Source organism: Macaca fascicularis, chromosome 16 (genome assembly GCF_037993035.2).
Source record: "Macaca fascicularis isolate 582-1 chromosome 16, T2T-MFA8v1.1".
NCBI lineage: Eukaryota > Metazoa > Chordata > Mammalia > Primates > Cercopithecidae > Macaca > Macaca fascicularis.
Window position 1 is genome coordinate 22,259,132 of NC_088390.1, and position 15,458 is coordinate 22,274,589.

Consider the following 15,458-nt stretch of genomic DNA (forward strand, 5'->3'; position numbering starts at 1 on the left):
GCGCGGGTCCTGGAAAGCAGAGGCAGCTTGCGGGAGCCCCGGGGCTTTTGCAAGCGGGGCTAGGCCGCCGCTCTTTCGGAGGGGGAGGGAGGCCGAGGGCTCGTGGGTCAGTGAATTTTCGGCTGGCACCACGCCTTAAGGCCCAGGGGATGATTCTGTGCTGCAGCGAGGCCCCGCCTGCCTCAGCCGATGATGGCGAGTCCATCCTCTCTCACCCGGAGGGGTCCAAAATCCCATCCCAAGAGGAGTCCAGAGACCCCAGCGGAGGCCCTGAAGCTCCCCCTCCACCGGTGGCAGTCGGCTCAAGGAGGTCCTGAAGACAGGACTCCGGGGGTCTTGGTACTGGGATGCCCGCCGCCCCTTCTCCCACGCCGCCCCCTGCTGGAGCCCGGATCCGGCGGCCGTCGGGGCCGCAGCAGCAGCCCCCAGCGGCCCCCCCACCCCCGCTCCCCCCTGCCCCACCGCGCACACGCCCCCTCCCACCCCATCCCCGGCCGCGGCGCACCGCGCAGCCGCCGTTGTTTAAAGGGGCCGCAGCCTGACTTCCAGGTGGGGAGCGCGAGTGGGCCCGGCGCGGCAGGGCCAGTGCGCATGCGCGAGGCGCGAGCGGCCTCTCGCGTCACAGCGCTTCCCACGGTTGTCTTAGAAACCGGCCCCCTGAGGCTTGGCAAAGCAGGAGCCCTCCGTGGCGGCGCTGGGGTGTCGGGGCTGCGAGGCTCCTGCCTCACCTCTCCACGGGGTCGACAGGAACGTCTCCGGACGGACGCCGGGAGTCGCAACGCGCCGGCCAGGATGACAAAACCGCAGGCGGAGTCCGGGGGAAGCGGCGCGTCGTCCCAGCCTCAGGCCTGCCCGGACGGCGTTGGGGTGAGTCTCCCCAAAAGTCTTGCCCCCGTGATCTCCACGACAGGTCCGCCCGCCTGTCCGTGGGCTGCTCTCTCCCCCGAGGGGCCTTCACGCCCGGAGCAGAAGCCTGCAGCGTCAGGGGGGCTGTGTGCCTGCGGGGGCTGCGTTTCTGTGCCGCTGCTGCCGTGTGACTGTGTGTGTGGGGGTCTCTCCCATTCTCTCTTGTCTCTCTGGCCCTCACTCTCTGTGTGTGTCTTTCCCTCTTTCTGCCGGTTGGTGTGTGCGTGCCCGTGTGCGTGGGTGCGTTCGGACGAATGCGCCCGGTGCGCCCAAAGGCGACTTCTTGCGCGTCGGCCTGGCTCTGCCGAGCCTCTTTCTTCTGCCTCTGTGCCTGGGTCTTGCGGCGGGCTCGTCAGTGGGTTTTCGCCGCCGTTCCACTTGGGGTCCTCCCTGAGGGCCTCGACCGCGTGAGGAGATGCGTCTTCCCCAGCAGCAGTGGAAATCTCCTTACCCGTGCCGAGCGGACTCTCTCCTGGGATCAAGATAACCACAGTCCAGCCAGGGCCAAAAGCCCCAGAGGAGCTCGTCGCCCTGCAGGAGAGGAGCAGACCCGCCTCAGAGGAGACGCTTGGACCTTTTCACGGCTCTTCTCTGAGAAATGAAGCCGCACCACGGCAGAAGCTTGAAGAGGAAGCCGGGAAGGGGGGATGCCAGGCCTCCCGGTCCCTGGAAGGCTGGCCTCTCCGGACAAGTCAGCCGTTGGGCAACCCTCCCCTTAGGCCCGCGGCGGTGGCACCGGGCAGTATCCGGCCCGGGCTCCGGCCTCTGCTCTGTCCTCCCTCTTGCTCTGTCTCCCCTGTCTCTCGGGGGCCTACACGCTTGTCGGTCTGGCTGAACGTCTTGGACGCAGATCGCTTCCCAGTGGGTCAGGGAGACACTCGTCGGAGATCCGTGTGGTGACGGTTTCTCTCTCCAAACCTGTTTCTGCTTGCTTGGGCAGGTTCCATGACCCTGGAGCTCCTGGCTCCCATACGTGTCTCCCACAGGGAAGCTGTCTTGCTCTCCCTGTTTCACCTCATGGCTGGGTGGCCTGCCTAGCATGAGCGCTAGGCCACCGTGAGGGGCCTTGTCTTCTTGGACAGGCGGTGCGGCACTTCCCCTCTGCACTTCCCCTCTCGTTCTTGAGGGACAGCCTCTCCTCTGCTCCTCTGAGCAGGTGGACTGACTCCCTGAATCTTCCGGCTCCCTCCTGGATCCCAGGCGATCTTTGATTTCCCTTGGAATCCACGGGCAGGTCCCTTGGGACCCTCTTCCACCCGGGCACAGGCCTGGACTCCGCTGTTGGTTTCGCCGTCGCCCCGTACGCCCGGGCTGACACGCATTCACATCGTCTGCTCGGGGATCGGCCAGTGCCACGCGTGGGGCCAATGGCTCCGCCGCGGAACCGCCCCTGTCCCTGCTGGCGCGGGTCCTGGAAAGCAGAGGCAGCTTGCGGGAGCCCCGGGGCTTTTGCAAGCGGGGCTAGGCCGCCGCTCTTTCGGAGGGGGAGGGAGGCCGAGGGCTCGTGGGTCAGTGAATTTTCGGCTGGCACCACGCCTTAAGGCCCAGGGGATGATTCTGTGCTGCAGCGAGGCCCCGCCTGCCTCAGCCGATGATGGCGAGTCCATCCTCTCTCACCCGGAGGGGTCCAAAATCCCATCCCAAGAGGAGTCCAGAGACCCCAGCGGAGGCCCTGAAGCTCCCCCTCCACCGGTGGCAGTCGGCTCAAGGAGGTCCTGAAGACAGGACTCCGGGGGTCTTGGTACTGGGATGCCCGCCGCCCCTTCTCCCACGCCGCCCCCTGCTGGAGCCCGGATCCGGCGGCCGTCGGGGCCGCAGCAGCAGCCCCCAGCGGCCCCCCCCACCCCCGCTCCCCCCTGCCCCACCGCGCACACGCCCCCTCCCACCCCATCCCCGGCCGCGGCGCACCGCGCAGCCGCCGTTGTTTAAAGGGGCCGCAGCCTGACTTCCAGGTGGGGAGCGCGAGTGGGCCCGGCGCGGCAGGGCCAGTGCGCATGCGCGAGGCGCGAGCGGCCTCTCGCGTCACAGCGCTTCCCACGGTTGTCTTAGAAACCGGCCCCCTGAGGCTTGGCAAAGCAGGAGCCCTCCGTGGCGGCGCTGGGGTGTCGGGGCTGCGAGGCTCCTGCCTCACCTCTCCACGGGGTCGACAGGAACGTCTCCGGACGGACGCCGGGAGTCGCAACGCGCCGGCCAGGATGACAAAACCGCAGGCGGAGTCCGGGGGAAGCGGCGCGTCGTCCCAGCCTCAGGCCTGCCCGGACGGCGTTGGGGTGAGTCTCCCCAAAAGTCTTGCCCCCGTGATCTCCACGACAGGTCCGCCCGCCTGTCCGTGGGCTGCTCTCTCCCCCGAGGGGCCTTCACGCCCGGAGCAGAAGCCTGCAGCGTCAGGGGGGCTGTGTGCCTGCGGGGGCTGCGTTTCTGTGCCGCTGCTGCCGTGTGACTGTGTGTGTGGGGGTCTCTCCCATTCTCTCTTGTCTCTCTGGCCCTCACTCTCTGTGTGTGTCTTTCCCTCTTTCTGCCGGTTGGTGTGTGCGTGCCCGTGTGCGTGGGTGCGTTCGGACGAATGCGCCCGGTGCGCCCAAAGGCGACTTCTTGCGCGTCGGCCTGGCTCTGCCGAGCCTCTTTCTTCTGCCTCTGTGCCTGGGTCTTGCGGCGGGCTCGTCAGTGGGTTTTCGCCGCCGTTCCACTTGGGGTCCTCCCTGAGGGCCTCGACCGCGTGAGGAGATGCGTCTTCCCCAGCAGCAGTGGAAATCTCCTTACCCGTGCCGAGCGGACTCTCTCCTGGGATCAAGATAACCACAGTCCAGCCAGGGCCAAAAGCCCCAGAGGAGCTCGTCGCCCTGCAGGAGAGGAGCAGACCCGCCTCAGAGGAGACGCTTGGACCTTTTCACGGCTCTTCTCTGAGAAATGAAGCCGCACCACGGCAGAAGCTTGAAGAGGAAGCCGGGAAGGGGGGATGCCAGGCCTCCCGGTCCCTGGAAGGCTGGCCTCTCCGGACAAGTCAGCCGTTGGGCAACCCTCCCCTTAGGCCCGCGGCGGTGGCACCGGGCAGTATCCGGCCCGGGCTCCGGCCTCTGCTCTGTCCTCCCTCTTGCTCTGTCTCCCCTGTCTCTCGGGGGCCTACACGCTTGTCGGTCTGGCTGAACGTCTTGGACGCAGATCGCTTCCCAGTGGGTCAGGGAGACACTCGTCGGAGATCCGTGTGGTGACGGTTTCTCTCTCCAAACCTGTTTCTGCTTGCTTGGGCAGGTTCCATGACCCTGGAGCTCCTGGCTCCCATACGTGTCTCCCACAGGGAAGCTGTCTTGCTCTCCCTGTTTCACCTCATGGCTGGGTGGCCTGCCTAGCATGAGCGCTAGGCCACCGTGAGGGGCCTTGTCTTCTTGGACAGGCGGTGCGGCACTTCCCCTCTGCACTTCCCCTCTCGTTCTTGAGGGACAGCCTCTCCTCTGCTCCTCTGAGCAGGTGGACTGACTCCCTGAATCTTCCGGCTCCCTCCTGGATCCCAGGCGATCTTTGATTTCCCTTGGAATCCACGGGCAGGTCCCTTGGGACCCTCTTCCACCCGGGCACAGGCCTGGACTCCGCTGTTGGTTTCGCCGTCGCCCCGTACGCCCGGGCTGACACGCATTCACATCGTCTGCTCGGGGATCGGCCAGTGCCACGCGTGGGGCCAATGGCTCCGCCGCGGAACCGCCCCTGTCCCTGCTGGCGCGGGTCCTGGAAAGCAGAGGCAGCTTGCGGGAGCCCCGGGGCTTTTGCAAGCGGGGCTAGGCCGCCGCTCTTTCGGAGGGGGAGGGAGGCCGAGGGCTCGTGGGTCAGTGAATTTTCGGCTGGCACCACGCCTTAAGGCCCAGGGGATGATTCTGTGCTGCAGCGAGGCCCCGCCTGCCTCAGCCGATGATGGCGAGTCCATCCTCTCTCACCCGGAGGGGTCCAAAATCCCATCCCAAGAGGAGTCCAGAGACCCCAGCGGAGGCCCTGAAGCTCCCCCTCCACCGGTGGCAGTCGGCTCAAGGAGGTCCTGAAGACAGGACTCCGGGGGTCTTGGTACTGGGATGCCCGCCGCCCCTTCTCCCACGCCGCCCCCTGCTGGAGCCCGGATCCGGCGGCCGTCGGGGCCGCAGCAGCAGCCCCCAGCGGCCCCCCCACCCCCGCTCCCCCCTGCCCCACCGCGCACACGCCCCCTCCCACCCCATCCCCGGCCGCGGCGCACCGCGCAGCCGCCGTTGTTTAAAGGGGCCGCAGCCTGACTTCCAGGTGGGGAGCGCGAGTGGGCCCGGCGCGGCAGGGCCAGTGCGCATGCGCGAGGCGCGAGCGGCCTCTCGCGTCACAGCGCTTCCCACGGTTGTCTTAGAAACCGGCCCCCTGAGGCTTGGCAAAGCAGGAGCCCTCCGTGGCGGCGCTGGGGTGTCGGGGCTGCGAGGCTCCTGCCTCACCTCTCCACGGGGTCGACAGGAACGTCTCCGGACGGACGCCGGGAGTCGCAACGCGCCGGCCAGGATGACAAAACCGCAGGCGGAGTCCGGGGGAAGCGGCGCGTCGTCCCAGCCTCAGGCCTGCCCGGACGGCGTTGGGGTGAGTCTCCCCAAAAGTCTTGCCCCCGTGATCTCCACGACAGGTCCGCCCGCCTGTCCGTGGGCTGCTCTCTCCCCCGAGGGGCCTTCACGCCCGGAGCAGAAGCCTGCAGCGTCAGGGGGGCTGTGTGCCTGCGGGGGCTGCGTTTCTGTGCCGCTGCTGCCGTGTGACTGTGTGTGTGGGGGTCTCTCCCATTCTCTCTTGTCTCTCTGGCCCTCACTCTCTGTGTGTGTCTTTCCCTCTTTCTGCCGGTTGGTGTGTGCGTGCCCGTGTGCGTGGGTGCGTTCGGACGAATGCGCCCGGTGCGCCCAAAGGCGACTTCTTGCGCGTCGGCCTGGCTCTGCCGAGCCTCTTTCTTCTGCCTCTGTGCCTGGGTCTTGCGGCGGGCTCGTCAGTGGGTTTTCGCCGCCGTTCCACTTGGGGTCCTCCCTGAGGGCCTCGACCGCGTGAGGAGATGCGTCTTCCCCAGCAGCAGTGGAAATCTCCTTACCCGTGCCGAGCGGACTCTCTCCTGGGATCAAGATAACCACAGTCCAGCCAGGGCCAAAAGCCCCAGAGGAGCTCGTCGCCCTGCAGGAGAGGAGCAGACCCGCCTCAGAGGAGACGCTTGGACCTTTTCACGGCTCTTCTCTGAGAAATGAAGCCGCACCACGGCAGAAGCTTGAAGAGGAAGCCGGGAAGGGGGGATGCCAGGCCTCCCGGTCCCTGGAAGGCTGGCCTCTCCGGACAAGTCAGCCGTTGGGCAACCCTCCCCTTAGGCCCGCGGCGGTGGCACCGGGCAGTATCCGGCCCGGGCTCCGGCCTCTGCTCTGTCCTCCCTCTTGCTCTGTCTCCCCTGTCTCTCGGGGGCCTACACGCTTGTCGGTCTGGCTGAACGTCTTGGACGCAGATCGCTTCCCAGTGGGTCAGGGAGACACTCGTCGGAGATCCGTGTGGTGACGGTTTCTCTCTCCAAACCTGTTTCTGCTTGCTTGGGCAGGTTCCATGACCCTGGAGCTCCTGGCTCCCATACGTGTCTCCCACAGGGAAGCTGTCTTGCTCTCCCTGTTTCACCTCATGGCTGGGTGGCCTGCCTAGCATGAGCGCTAGGCCACCGTGAGGGGCCTTGTCTTCTTGGACAGGCGGTGCGGCACTTCCCCTCTGCACTTCCCCTCTCGTTCTTGAGGGACAGCCTCTCCTCTGCTCCTCTGAGCAGGTGGACTGACTCCCTGAATCTTCCGGCTCCCTCCTGGATCCCAGGCGATCTTTGATTTCCCTTGGAATCCACGGGCAGGTCCCTTGGGACCCTCTTCCACCCGGGCACAGGCCTGGACTCCGCTGTTGGTTTCGCCGTCGCCCCGTACGCCCGGGCTGACACGCATTCACATCGTCTGCTCGGGGATCGGCCAGTGCCACGCGTGGGGCCAATGGCTCCGCCGCGGAACCGCCCCTGTCCCTGCTGGCGCGGGTCCTGGAAAGCAGAGGCAGCTTGCGGGAGCCCCGGGGCTTTTGCAAGCGGGGCTAGGCCGCCGCTCTTTCGGAGGGGGAGGGAGGCCGAGGGCTCGTGGGTCAGTGAATTTTCGGCTGGCACCACGCCTTAAGGCCCAGGGGATGATTCTGTGCTGCAGCGAGGCCCCGCCTGCCTCAGCCGATGATGGCGAGTCCATCCTCTCTCACCCGGAGGGGTCCAAAATCCCATCCCAAGAGGAGTCCAGAGACCCCAGCGGAGGCCCTGAAGCTCCCCCTCCACCGGTGGCAGTCGGCTCAAGGAGGTCCTGAAGACAGGACTCCGGGGGTCTTGGTACTGGGATGCCCGCCGCCCCTTCTCCCACGCCGCCCCCTGCTGGAGCCCGGATCCGGCGGCCGTCGGGGCCGCAGCAGCAGCCCCCAGCGGCCCCCCCACCCCCGCTCCCCCCTGCCCCACCGCGCACACGCCCCCTCCCACCCCATCCCCGGCCGCGGCGCACCGCGCAGCCGCCGTTGTTTAAAGGGGCCGCAGCCTGACTTCCAGGTGGGGAGCGCGAGTGGGCCCGGCGCGGCAGGGCCAGTGCGCATGCGCGAGGCGCGAGCGGCCTCTCGCGTCACAGCGCTTCCCACGGTTGTCTTAGAAACCGGCCCCCTGAGGCTTGGCAAAGCAGGAGCCCTCCGTGGCGGCGCTGGGGTGTCGGGGCTGCGAGGCTCCTGCCTCACCTCTCCACGGGGTCGACAGGAACGTCTCCGGACGGACGCCGGGAGTCGCAACGCGCCGGCCAGGATGACAAAACCGCAGGCGGAGTCCGGGGGAAGCGGCGCGTCGTCCCAGCCTCAGGCCTGCCCGGACGGTGTTGGGGTGAGTCTCCCCAAAAGTCTTGCCCCCGTGATCTCCACGACAGGTCCGCCCGCCTGTCCGTGGGCTGCTCTCTCCCCCGAGGGGCCTTCACGCCCGGAGCAGAAGCCTGCAGCGTCAGGGGGGCTGTGTGCCTGCGGGGGCTGCGTTTCTGTGCCGCTGCTGCCGTGTGACTGTGTGTGTGGGGGTCTCTCCCATTCTCTCTTGTCTCTCTGGCCCTCACTCTCTGTGTGTGTCTTTCCCTCTTTCTGCCGGTTGGTGTGTGCGTGCCCGTGTGCGTGGGTGCGTTCGGACGAATGCGCCCGGTGCGCCCAAAGGCGACTTCTTGCGCGTCGGCCTGGCTCTGCCGAGCCTCTTTCTTCTGCCTCTGTGCCTGGGTCTTGCGGCGGGCTCGTCAGTGGGTTTTCGCCGCCGTTCCACTTGGGGTCCTCCCTGAGGGCCTCGACCGCGTGAGGAGATGCGTCTTCCCCAGCAGCAGTGGAAATCTCCTTACCCGTGCCGAGCGGACTCTCTCCTGGGATCAAGATAACCACAGTCCAGCCAGGGCCAAAAGCCCCAGAGGAGCTCGTCGCCCTGCAGGAGAGGAGCAGACCCGCCTCAGAGGAGACGCTTGGACCTTTTCACGGCTCTTCTCTGAGAAATGAAGCCGCACCACGGCAGAAGCTTGAAGAGGAAGCCGGGAAGGGGGGATGCCAGGCCTCCCGGTCCCTGGAAGGCTGGCCTCTCCGGACAAGTCAGCCGTTGGGCAACCCTCCCCTTAGGCCCGCGGCGGTGGCACCGGGCAGTATCCGGCCCGGGCTCCGGCCTCTGCTCTGTCCTCCCTCTTGCTCTGTCTCCCCTGTCTCTCGGGGGCCTACACGCTTGTCGGTCTGGCTGAACGTCTTGGACGCAGATCGCTTCCCAGTGGGTCAGGGAGACACTCGTCGGAGATCCGTGTGGTGACGGTTTCTCTCTCCAAACCTGTTTCTGCTTGCTTGGGCAGGTTCCATGACCCTGGAGCTCCTGGCTCCCATACGTGTCTCCCACAGGGAAGCTGTCTTGCTCTCCCTGTTTCACCTCATGGCTGGGTGGCCTGCCTAGCATGAGCGCTAGGCCACCGTGAGGGGCCTTGTCTTCTTGGACAGGCGGTGCGGCACTTCCCCTCTGCACTTCCCCTCTCGTTCTTGAGGGACAGCCTCTCCTCTGCTCCTCTGAGCAGGTGGACTGACTCCCTGAATCTTCCGGCTCCCTCCTGGATCCCAGGCGATCTTTGATTTCCCTTGGAATCCACGGGCAGGTCCCTTGGGACCCTCTTCCACCCGGGCACAGGCCTGGACTCCGCTGTTGGTTTCGCCGTCGCCCCGTACGCCCGGGCTGACACGCATTCACATCGTCTGCTCGGGGATCGGCCAGTGCCACGCGTGGGGCCAATGGCTCCGCCGCGGAACCGCCCCTGTCCCTGCTGGCGCGGGTCCTGGAAAGCAGAGGCAGCTTGCGGGAGCCCCGGGGCTTTTGCAAGCGGGGCTAGGCCGCCGCTCTTTCGGAGGGGGAGGGAGGCCGAGGGCTCGTGGGTCAGTGAATTTTCGGCTGGCACCACGCCTTAAGGCCCAGGGGATGATTCTGTGCTGCAGCGAGGCCCCGCCTGCCTCAGCCGATGATGGCGAGTCCATCCTCTCTCACCCGGAGGGGTCCAAAATCCCATCCCAAGAGGAGTCCAGAGACCCCAGCGGAGGCCCTGAAGCTCCCCCTCCACCGGTGGCAGTCGGCTCAAGGAGGTCCTGAAGACAGGACTCCGGGGGTCTTGGTACTGGGATGCCCGCCGCCCCTTCTCCCACGCCGCCCCCTGCTGGAGCCCGGATCCGGCGGCCGTCGGGGCCGCAGCAGCAGCCCCCAGCGGCCCCCCCACCCCCGCTCCCCCCTGCCCCACCGCGCACACGCCCCCTCCCACCCCATCCCCGGCCGCGGCGCACCGCGCAGCCGCCGTTGTTTAAAGGGGCCGCAGCCTGACTTCCAGGTGGGGAGCGCGAGTGGGCCCGGCGCGGCAGGGCCAGTGCGCATGCGCGAGGCGCGAGCGGCCTCTCGCGTCACAGCGCTTCCCACGGTTGTCTTAGAAACCGGCCCCCTGAGGCTTGGCAAAGCAGGAGCCCTCCGTGGCGGCGCTGGGGTGTCGGGGCTGCGAGGCTCCTGCCTCACCTCTCCACGGGGTCGACAGGAACGTCTCCGGACGGACGCCGGGAGTCGCAACGCGCCGGCCAGGATGACAAAACCGCAGGCGGAGTCCGGGGGAAGCGGCGCGTCGTCCCAGCCTCAGGCCTGCCCGGACGGCGTTGGGGTGAGTCTCCCCAAAAGTCTTGCCCCCGTGATCTCCACGACAGGTCCGCCCGCCTGTCCGTGGGCTGCTCTCTCCCCCGAGGGGCCTTCACGCCCGGAGCAGAAGCCTGCAGCGTCAGGGGGGCTGTGTGCCTGCGGGGGCTGCGTTTCTGTGCCGCTGCTGCCGTGTGACTGTGTGTGTGGGGGTCTCTCCCATTCTCTCTTGTCTCTCTGGCCCTCACTCTCTGTGTGTGTCTTTCCCTCTTTCTGCCGGTTGGTGTGTGCGTGCCCGTGTGCGTGGGTGCGTTCGGACGAATGCGCCCGGTGCGCCCAAAGGCGACTTCTTGCGCGTCGGCCTGGCTCTGCCGAGCCTCTTTCTTCTGCCTCTGTGCCTGGGTCTTGCGGCGGGCTCGTCAGTGGGTTTTCGCCGCCGTTCCACTTGGGGTCCTCCCTGAGGGCCTCGACCGCGTGAGGAGATGCGTCTTCCCCAGCAGCAGTGGAAATCTCCTTACCCGTGCCGAGCGGACTCTCTCCTGGGATCAAGATAACCACAGTCCAGCCAGGGCCAAAAGCCCCAGAGGAGCTCGTCGCCCTGCAGGAGAGGAGCAGACCCGCCTCAGAGGAGACGCTTGGACCTTTTCACGGCTCTTCTCTGAGAAATGAAGCCGCACCACGGCAGAAGCTTGAAGAGGAAGCCGGGAAGGGGGGATGCCAGGCCTCCCGGTCCCTGGAAGGCTGGCCTCTCCGGACAAGTCAGCCGTTGGGCAACCCTCCCCTTAGGCCCGCGGCGGTGGCACCGGGCAGTATCCGGCCCGGGCTCCGGCCTCTGCTCTGTCCTCCCTCTTGCTCTGTCTCCCCTGTCTCTCGGGGGCCTACACGCTTGTCGGTCTGGCTGAACGTCTTGGACGCAGATCGCTTCCCAGTGGGTCAGGGAGACACTCGTCGGAGATCCGTGTGGTGACGGTTTCTCTCTCCAAACCTGTTTCTGCTTGCTTGGGCAGGTTCCATGACCCTGGAGCTCCTGGCTCCCATACGTGTCTCCCACAGGGAAGCTGTCTTGCTCTCCCTGTTTCACCTCATGGCTGGGTGGCCTGCCTAGCATGAGCGCTAGGCCACCGTGAGGGGCCTTGTCTTCTTGGACAGGCGGTGCGGCACTTCCCCTCTGCACTTCCCCTCTCGTTCTTGAGGGACAGCCTCTCCTCTGCTCCTCTGAGCAGGTGGACTGACTCCCTGAATCTTCCGGCTCCCTCCTGGATCCCAGGCGATCTTTGATTTCCCTTGGAATCCACGGGCAGGTCCCTTGGGACCCTCTTCCACCCGGGCACAGGCCTGGACTCCGCTGTTGGTTTCGCCGTCGCCCCGTACGCCCGGGCTGACACGCATTCACATCGTCTGCTCGGGGATCGGCCAGTGCCACGCGTGGGGCCAATGGCTCCGCCGCGGAACCGCCCCTGTCCCTGCTGGCGCGGGTCCTGGAAAGCAGAGGCAGCTTGCGGGAGCCCCGGGGCTTTTGCAAGCGGGGCTAGGCCGCCGCTCTTTCGGAGGGGGAGGGAGGCCGAGGGCTCGTGGGTCAGTGAATTTTCGGCTGGCACCACGCCTTAAGGCCCAGGGGATGATTCTGTGCTGCAGCGAGGCCCCGCCTGCCTCAGCCGATGATGGCGAGTCCATCCTCTCTCACCCGGAGGGGTCCAAAATCCCATCCCAAGAGGAGTCCAGAGACCCCAGCGGAGGCCCTGAAGCTCCCCCTCCACCGGTGGCAGTCGGCTCAAGGAGGTCCTGAAGACAGGACTCCGGGGGTCTTGGTACTGGGATGCCCGCCGCCCCTTCTCCCACGCCGCCCCCTGCTGGAGCCCGGATCCGGCGGCCGTCGGGGCCGCAGCAGCAGCCCCCAGCGGCCCCCCCACCCCCGCTCCCCCCTGCCCCACCGCGCACACGCCCCCTCCCACCCCATCCCCGGCCGCGGCGCACCGCGCAGCCGCCGTTGTTTAAAGGGGCCGCAGCCTGACTTCCAGGTGGGGAGCGCGAGTGGGCCCGGCGCGGCAGGGCCAGTGCGCATGCGCGAGGCGCGAGCGGCCTCTCGCGTCACAGCGCTTCCCACGGTTGTCTTAGAAACCGGCCCCCTGAGGCTTGGCAAAGCAGGAGCCCTCCGTGGCGGCGCTGGGGTGTCGGGGCTGCGAGGCTCCTGCCTCACCTCTCCACGGGGTCGACAGGAACGTCTCCGGACGGACGCCGGGAGTCGCAACGCGCCGGCCAGGATGACAAAACCGCAGGCGGAGTCCGGGGGAAGCGGCGCGTCGTCCCAGCCTCAGGCCTGCCCGGACGGCGTTGGGGTGAGTCTCCCCAAAAGTCTTGCCCCCGTGATCTCCACGACAGGTCCGCCCGCCTGTCCGTGGGCTGCTCTCTCCCCCGAGGGGCCTTCACGCCCGGAGCAGAAGCCTGCAGCGTCAGGGGGGCTGTGTGCCTGCGGGGGCTGCGTTTCTGTGCCGCTGCTGCCGTGTGACTGTGTGTGTGGGGGTCTCTCCCATTCTCTCTTGTCTCTCTGGCCCTCACTCTCTGTGTGTGTCTTTCCCTCTTTCTGCCGGTTGGTGTGTGCGTGCCCGTGTGCGTGGGTGCGTTCGGACGAATGCGCCCGGTGCGCCCAAAGGCGACTTCTTGCGCGTCGGCCTGGCTCTGCCGAGCCTCTTTCTTCTGCCTCTGTGCCTGGGTCTTGCGGCGGGCTCGTCAGTGGGTTTTCGCCGCCGTTCCACTTGGGGTCCTCCCTGAGGGCCTCGACCGCGTGAGGAGATGCGTCTTCCCCAGCAGCAGTGGAAATCTCCTTACCCGTGCCGAGCGGACTCTCTCCTGGGATCAAGATAACCACAGTCCAGCCAGGGCCAAAAGCCCCAGAGGAGCTCGTCGCCCTGCAGGAGAGGAGCAGACCCGCCTCAGAGGAGACGCTTGGACCTTTTCACGGCTCTTCTCTGAGAAATGAAGCCGCACCACGGCAGAAGCTTGAAGAGGAAGCCGGGAAGGGGGGATGCCAGGCCTCCCGGTCCCTGGAAGGCTGGCCTCTCCGGACAAGTCAGCCGTTGGGCAACCCTCCCCTTAGGCCCGCGGCGGTGGCACCGGGCAGTATCCGGCCCGGGCTCCGGCCTCTGCTCTGTCCTCCCTCTTGCTCTGTCTCCCCTGTCTCTCGGGGGCCTACACGCTTGTCGGTCTGGCTGAACGTCTTGGACGCAGATCGCTTCCCAGTGGGTCAGGGAGACACTCGTCGGAGATCCGTGTGGTGACGGTTTCTCTCTCCAAACCTGTTTCTGCTTGCTTGGGCAGGTTCCATGACCCTGGAGCTCCTGGCTCCCATACGTGTCTCCCACAGGGAAGCTGTCTTGCTCTCCCTGTTTCACCTCATGGCTGGGTGGCCTGCCTAGCATGAGCGCTAGGCCACCGTGAGGGGCCTTGTCTTCTTGGACAGGCGGTGCGGCACTTCCCCTCTGCACTTCCCCTCTCGTTCTTGAGGGACAGCCTCTCCTCTGCTCCTCTGAGCAGGTGGACTGACTCCCTGAATCTTCCGGCTCCCTCCTGGATCCCAGGCGATCTTTGATTTCCCTTGGAATCCACGGGCAGGTCCCTTGGGACCCTCTTCCACCCGGGCACAGGCCTGGACTCCGCTGTTGGTTTCGCCGTCGCCCCGTACGCCCGGGCTGACACGCATTCACATCGTCTGCTCGGGGATCGGCCAGTGCCACGCGTGGGGCCAATGGCTCCGCCGCGGAACCGCCCCTGTCCCTGCTGGCGCGGGTCCTGGAAAGCAGAGGCAGCTTGCGGGAGCCCCGGGGCTTTTGCAAGCGGGGCTAGGCCGCCGCTCTTTCGGAGGGGGAGGGAGGCCGAGGGCTCGTGGGTCAGTGAATTTTCGGCTGGCACCACGCCTTAAGGCCCAGGGGATGATTCTGTGCTGCAGCGAGGCCCCGCCTGCCTCAGCCGATGATGGCGAGTCCATCCTCTCTCACCCGGAGGGGTCCAAAATCCCATCCCAAGAGGAGTCCAGAGACCCCAGCGGAGGCCCTGAAGCTCCCCCTCCACCGGTGGCAGTCGGCTCAAGGAGGTCCTGAAGACAGGACTCCGGGGGTCTTGGTACTGGGATGCCCGCCGCCCCTTCTCCCACGCCGCCCCCTGCTGGAGCCCGGATCCGGCGGCCGTCGGGGCCGCAGCAGCAGCCCCCAGCGGCCCCCCCACCCCCGCTCCCCCCTGCCCCACCGCGCACACGCCCCCTCCCACCCCATCCCCGGCCGCGGCGCACCGCGCAGCCGCCGTTGTTTAAAGGGGCCGCAGCCTGACTTCCAGGTGGGGAGCGCGAGTGGGCCCGGCGCGGCAGGGCCAGTGCGCATGCGCGAGGCGCGAGCGGCCTCTCGCGTCACAGCGCTTCCCACGGTTGTCTTAGAAACCGGCCCCCTGAGGCTTGGCAAAGCAGGAGCCCTCCGTGGCGGCGCTGGGGTGTCGGGGCTGCGAGGCTCCTGCCTCACCTCTCCACGGGGTCGACAGGAACGTCTCCGGACGGACGCCGGGAGTCGCAACGCGCCGGCCAGGATGACAAAACCGCAGGCGGAGTCCGGGGGAAGCGGCGCGTCGTCCCAGCCTCAGGCCTGCCCGGACGGCGTTGGGGTGAGTCTCCCCAAAAGTCTTGCCCCCGTGATCTCCACGACAGGTCCGCCCGCCTGTCCGTGGGCTGCTCTCTCCCCCGAGGGGCCTTCACGCCCGGAGCAGAAGCCTGCAGCGTCAGGGGGGCTGTGTGCCTGCGGGGGCTGCGTTTCTGTGCCGCTGCTGCCGTGTGACTGTGTGTGTGGGGGTCTCTCCCATTCTCTCTTGTCTCTCTGGCCCTCACTCTCTGTGTGTGTCTTTCCCTCTTTCTGCCGGTTGGTGTGTGCGTGCCCGTGTGCGTGGGTGCGTTCGGACGAATGCGCCCGGTGCGCCCAAAGGCGACTTCTTGCGCGTCGGCCTGGCTCTGCCGAGCCTCTTTCTTCTGCCTCTGTGCCTGGGTCTTGCGGCGGGCTCGTCAGTGGGTTTTCGCCGCCGTTCCACTTGGGGTCCTCCCTGAGGGCCTCGACCGCGTGAGGAGATGCGTCTTCCCCAGCAGCAGTGGAAATCTCCTTACCCGTGCCGAGCGGACTCTCTCCTGGGATCAAGATAACCACAGTCCAGCCAGGGCCAAAAGCCCCAGAGGAGCTCGTCGCCCTGCAGGAGAGGAGCAGACCCGCCTCAGAGGAGACGCTTGGACCTTTTCACGGCTCTTCTCTGAGAAATGAAGCCGCACCACGGCAGAAGCTTGAAGAGGAAGCCGGGAAGGGGGGATGCCAGGCCTCCCGGTCCCTGGAAGGCTGGCCTCTCCGGACAAGTCAGCCGTTGG

At 67.2% G+C, this 15,458-nt stretch overlaps 1 long non-coding RNA gene across 2 annotated transcripts in view; it reads left to right on the plus strand.

Moving 5' to 3' along the window:
- The first annotated feature begins 7,750 nt into the window (after positions 1-7,750).
- The window catches only part of LOC135967862 (uncharacterized), a 261,355-nt gene continuing 253,647 nt past the window's right edge, over positions 7,751-15,458 (plus strand). For both annotated transcript variants that reach the window (XR_010582180.2, XR_012426415.1), the window contains exon 1: positions 7,751-7,792. This is a non-coding gene — a long non-coding RNA (uncharacterized lncRNA). The remainder of the gene's footprint in view (positions 7,793-15,458) is intronic.